At 34.6% G+C, this 6,532-nt stretch overlaps 1 protein-coding gene across 2 annotated transcripts in view; it reads right to left on the minus strand.

Annotated features, from left to right (window-relative positions):
* Positions 1–6,532, minus strand: part of NCAM2 (neural cell adhesion molecule 2) — a 523,501-nt gene that overhangs the window by 94,722 nt on the left and 422,247 nt on the right. The window lies entirely within an intron of this gene.

Consider the following 6,532-nt stretch of genomic DNA (forward strand, 5'->3'; position numbering starts at 1 on the left):
GGAAGTATGAGGATTGAGAATGAGCCACTAGATTGAGCAGAAAGAAGCTCAATGGATACCTTAATAATAGGATTTATAGAGCAGTAAAAACCCAACTGGAAGAGTTTGTGACAGAATGAGAGGGAAGTAATTAGGAACAGCAAATATAATCAATTCTTTTGTCAAGTTTATTTATGAAGGAAGAGTAGGGGACAGAGAAATGATCTAGTGGCCAGAAGAATATATAAGGTCAGGATGATTTTTTTTAAAGATAAGAATTATTTTCCACTACAGAAATAAAAGCTTACTTGCTTTTTTTTTACACTGACACCCACCAGAACAAAAGAAAAGCAATCCATCTGCCTGTTATACACACAGACACACACATATACACCCACATACATAGACATATGTATAAAGAATATATACATTCTATTATAATCTCCCTTTCTGGAACAGTAGACATTGAGATGTTAAGATGTTTGAGTTTACACTTACAAATTTTAGATTATTTAGAGAAACATAAAAATTGGCAATTGGCCCATACCCTATGCCATTCTGAGATCAGTCTCTACAATGTTACCAACATAAAAGGATCATTCTGCTTTGTACATGATGCATGATACATGATGAAGAAGAATGTAAATGTGCAAAATGTTTTTTAGGACATGCATAATGTGACCACCTCACTACTATCCTGTTCTCATCACCACCACTGATCCCCTCACACAATATGGCCTCCCGTCTTCCTTTATTGTACAAGTCCATGCTATTTCACAGCATGGTATCCTTGATTCTTGCCATTTCTCCCTTTCTTTTCAAGGGAGCTGTTTCTACTCAGTCTTCCAGACTGAATTCAGTAGTTGACACCTGTTTGAAACCCTCCCCAAGTATTCCAAACCGAATTCCATTTTGTGTTCCCAAGCATTTCACTTATATTTCTTCTGCAACCCTTTTTCTTTTGTACTCTAACTTCAATGTAAAGATCAGGCATCATATATTACTCATCTCCTGATTCCCAAAGTCTAAAACAGTGCCTGGTACTTACTAGAAACTCATTATATACATGTTGAGCGAACGAACTACCAAATGATTAAAAACTGATGCAAGTAGGGCCTCCTTGAAAATAATATCTAGCTATCCTAATTTCCTTCCCCCCACCCCCCAGAGGAACAGGGATATTACAAAATCAAGCTGATGCCATACATGGTTTCTGAAGACACATAAAAGTTTGCCTCATAGTTTTGGGAAAAAGAGCAAGATGTAGACTTTTCCAGGCTAGATAATAAAACTGATCATGTAAGAGAAACCTGGCTTTATATTCAATTGAAGAAAGTTTGTTCCCAAATGAACCAACGTTCACTTGCTTTCAAGTTTTACGTAACAAGGGTCTGGATAAAATATGATTCAGATATAAGGGCACACAGATTGAGTATAATTCCATAAATACAGAATTCTGTTCAATTGATCCAGGTTAGCCTGTAAGCAGGTTTCTATTCTCAAAAATGACTTGATAGACTTCTCCATGACTTAGGTGAAAATACAGATGACCACACTTCATGATATTTTTGAATTAAGTCAATCCTGGAAAGAGGGCTAAAACATTGAATTTGACAGGGTCTCAGTAGGTTAAAAAGATGAGTCCAAGTGGACAAGATGAGATTTAATAGGGGTAAGTACAGGGTCCTGACTGAGGTTAAAATAAAAATCAATTGTGAAGCACAGCATGGGAGAACTACTTTAGAGCAGTTTGTGTGGAAAAGATACAGGACTAGAAGGAAAAAAAAAGTGGCAAAATCAAATGAAATTTTGTATCCTTTAATAGAAATATAGTGTCTGGTATAAGTGAGATCATTATCACACAATCAAGTTTTACTATGCATTGGTCTACAATGTTCAGATCTGTGTATTTTCCCCCCTAAGCCTATGTATTATATCTAAAGAGACATTTAACAAACTGACTTTTACCCAAAGAAAAGTGATCAATATGAACTACAACTTGGCCACAACAGTAGCTAGCTAATATTTATTGAGTACGTGCCCTGCGTGGGTGCTTTGGATTCATTTTCTCACTTAGTCTTCCCACAATTCTGATCAGGTGGATCTTGGGAGTGGCTCGGATGGAGCACTGAGACCCCCTTTGGGATAGAAGCACCCATTCCCAATGTGAGATGTGTTGCTTGACAGCTTACAGCAGAGTCCCTTCCCTGAAAGTGCCCAGAAGAAGGTGACTTTATCACAAAAGCCTACCAACTAATGAGTCAAATGGGAGCTCATCATATTCAGATTTAATATGAAAAGGATTACAGTTAAGAGTGAAATATGACAGGGCCGCCTGGGTGGCTCAGTCGTTAAGTGTCTGCCTTCAGCTCAGGGCGTGATCCTGGCATTATAGGATCGAGCCCTGCATCAGGCTCCTCTGCTGGGAGCCTGCTTCTTCCTCTCCCACTCCCCCTGCTTGTGTTCCCTCTCTCGTTGGCTGTCTCTCTCTCTCTCGAATAAATAAATAAAATACTTAAAAAAAAAAGAGTGAAATATGACAAAGATGAAATGAAGTTAAAATTATCAATGAACTATTTGATAATGTTTAAAAGTTAGATTAAAAATCTTTTGAGAACAACTTCAAAAAATACACATACACATATACAGACAGACTTCCTTGTCAGAGCATGATCTATTGGAAGTAGAGAACTGTAAGGAAGGAATGATAATTGTTCACTACATGGTTGCAATTTGATTTACCTTTATGTGTTCTACATTTTTAATTTGTTCCAAGACAGATATTTAAATCAAAAAAGAAAAAATGTTTTCTAGCTAGAAAGAAAGACTATCACCCTAAGAAGTGCACTTGAAAACAAAAATTCACGAAGAAGTCTTCTTAAAAAAACAACTCTCTGTCCCTCTCTTCATCTAATTGTATTTGTATTTGGTATTTTAATAAAAAGTTAATATAACAAAATTGGTTATCAAACACATATGGGAAATATCTGATATTTCCCACAGAATTGTAATTTTCTAAAGATAGAATAGAAACCAAAGAGGACTGAACAACCCTTGCTCCCGAATAGGAAGCCAGGGCCTAATAGGAAGATCCTGTTCAGGGGTTTTCGGATTTGATCCAAGCACAGTTAAATGTATTTTATTTAAAAAAAATCATTTGAAAAATGGACTTAAGTTCCTTGATACTAATTGTGAGAATGTAAAAACAAAAATGGAGTTAAAATTAGGACTTGGCCAATTAAGATCATGTGTAGGAAATAGGACTGGAAAAAAAAAAAAGTTCTGCCCTTCCACTGACCCTTTACTCATAGAAGACTTTTGATTTAGCCAATATTTTATCCTACTTTATTATTGAAATCATCATAATAGATATAATAATAATAATAAATCGTGTTTTTACATATTTGCCCTAATTTCTGAATGTGTTTTTCTTCCGTAAAATAAGTATAAATAATATCTCATGTGCGTCCTTGAGCTACTTTGAGAATTATTTCGATGACTACTCAGGATTCAATTTAGCTAATCACTTCTATGTGTCTTCTTGCTAGAACCTTATCAAGCTGTTCTTTCCCAGCAGAGATAAAGGCAAATGAAGTGGGAAGCATAGAGGTGAAACATCCAGCTCTCAAATATAAGTGGTGTCTATACGTCAATTTCCATACACTGCCATATCCTGCCAAATAAAGACTGTACCACCATTGTGAAGAACAGTACTATTATCACACTTATTAAGATATTTAAAAAGGTGACTAAATAAATTATTATATTTTAGAGTAAAACTTATTCCTCCATATTCAAAAACACTGGTTGTCTGTGAATCAATGATTATTTAATATGCAAAAACTCTTTTTAATATTTTAAATCATTTATAAGATCATATATAGAAACTACGTATGCACACACACAAAAGACTGGATTTTTTTTTTAATCGAGAATGCTACCTATATTCACGTTATGTTGCTTTTCTGAAGCTACTGTATCTTAGATGTATTTGTTTATTGGCCTTAGTTTCCTACCTTTTTTTTTTTTTTTTTAAGTAGGCTCCAACCCCAGTGTGGAGTCTGACACAAGGCTTCAACTCACAACCCCAAGATCAAGACCTGAGCTGATTTCAAGAGTGAGACGCTTAACCGACGGAGCCACCCAGGTGCCTCTATTCTTTATTAAAAACATAATTTCATATTTATAGAAAATTTGTAAGCACAGTGCACAGGACTTATCTTTTTAATGGGAGCCATTTAGAGTAAGTTGACATGGTGCCAACTTTAGTATGTATTTACTATAACAAGACACTCTTCTATATAAGCTCTAGAAAACAATTAAATTACTAGCTAATCCAAACACTACAATCGAATTTCACCTATCATCCCAGTAATGTCCTTTATAACAAAAGATGCAGGCCTGGCATTTATTTGTTATCTTTACTGTCCTTTAATAAAGAAAGTATCCTTAATCATTCCTTTGCACAGTTTTGCCACCTGAATGCTGGTTATTTTGTAGATAGTACTTCAATTTGGATTTGTCTCCTTTCCTCATACTAGATACTGATTATGCATTTCTGGCAGGAAAATTACAATTGTTATTCTATAATCTTCTCGTTGCCTATTTCTGGTAGCACCCAAGTTTAATTTTCTCATTACTGGTGATGTTAATTTTGATCACTTAATTAAAGTGGGATCTGGTAGGCTTACAACTGTAAAGTTGCTGTTTTTCCTTTGTAATTACAAAATAATTTGGGGGTAGGCACTTTAAAAGTATTTCCATTTATTTATTTATTTATTTATTTAATTTATTTTTGTCATCTAACTTGCTAATTTTTTTCTCAACATATACCTGCATTAGCAACCACTGATGTCCCTCAGGTGAATTCATTTGTATTATGGCATTTGTTAAAAATGGTTGATGGATGTTTTTGACACGTGTCTTTTTTTTTTTTTTTTGATTTCTTTTCCTCTTGGCAAAACAAATTGTTCCAGGCTTATCCTGTACTTTCTTTGTTCCAGTCCTAGAATCAGCCATTTTTACAAGAAACCCTGGTTACTTTTAGTGAAGAATAGTATTTAGAAACCAAGATGTGGATGCCAGCCATGTCTGCTCTTTGTTGTTGAGGTGCTGGAGTTCCCAACACCTCCCTGGACAGAGCTAGTTCAGAAATTGTTTTCTTTTCTTTTTTTTTTTTTAATTTCAAGTTTTTATTTAAATTTTATTTAGTTACCACATACAGTAAAACTGGTTTCAGGTGTAGAATTGGTAAAATTTGTTTCAGGTATAGAATTTAGTGATTCATAACTTACATATACAGAAATTATTTTCTAAGTAAGATTCCTGACAAAAAGCTCCTTGTAGTAATGACTGAATACACACACACACACACACACACACACAGACACACACACACACACACGCATATCCCTTTACTTCTTTTCTCCTTTCGATATCTACCTACATACATTAAAACCAGACTTCACACCAGTAACTCCAATACCCAACCATTACCCCAGGGTCATTCTAGTTTTTGTGTTTTTATGTAAATACTGATGTTACCCATATGCTTGTAGAAATGAATCATCCATCACTGCGCCCACCACTTTACTTGGACCTCTCCTTACACCGATTAGGTTCCAACATTCCTCTCCAGGTTGCTGTTTCTGTCTTGGCACATGCAAATCCTTCTCACCTGCCTAGACTCCAATACCCCACACTAGACCAGTGAATCCCTCTTTAGTCTATTAACTCTGCTGAGGGTCTGACCCCCTATGGTAGGCTGCTGTGTCACCACCTGCATATAGATATGTACCTTTCTCAGATGTAAGACTTAATTGTAAAGGAGGTAATAAAGGAACAAAAGAAGGAAGGAAAAGAGGAAGGAAAAGAAGATTTTTGAAATAAAGGAAGTTAAAAAGGTAGCTTTTCCTGTATTTTTCTCTGAATATATAACACATAATTTCATGTGCAGTTGTCACTGTTTTAATTTATTGACCTTTTAAATCAAAATAATCTGTTACAGTATAAAATACCACGTGCCAAATGATCTGGACCTTTTACTAGGTCAGATAGGCTAATGAGATATTGAGCTGTGATATTGACATCTATTTTGAAATATTTAAATTACTACATAACATTTCTCTTACATTTTATTTCAAATCACATTGCACTTTCATTGTTCAAATTCTTCAGGAAAGACTAAATTTTATAAGCATTAAATAAAGAGGTCCCATCAAAGGAACAATGTTAATAAATGCTGAGGTTTAAACATAATGTTTCCCACCTAAGGCTCAGGGTCTAATTTATTTTTATATTTCTTTTATAATTTCAGTTGAATCTATCTCTTTCTGAAAGAACTTTTAGGTATGTATTTGTCACAAACTTTTGAAATATTAGGAAATTTGCAGTATTCAAGATATATTTCCAATAACATTTTAGCTCTTAGGTTGAGTGAACATTTTCCAATTTTTGGTTTTTTTTTGTGCTTAGGGCTGAGGGAAAATCATTAAGTTAGTATCTTCATTAGGAGGATAGGTATCAAATATATTTTTCTTTTTTTTTTGTTAAG

This window comes from Ailuropoda melanoleuca, chromosome 1 (genome assembly GCF_002007445.2).
Source record: "Ailuropoda melanoleuca isolate Jingjing chromosome 1, ASM200744v2, whole genome shotgun sequence".
NCBI classification, from domain to species: Eukaryota; Metazoa; Chordata; class Mammalia; order Carnivora; family Ursidae; genus Ailuropoda; species Ailuropoda melanoleuca.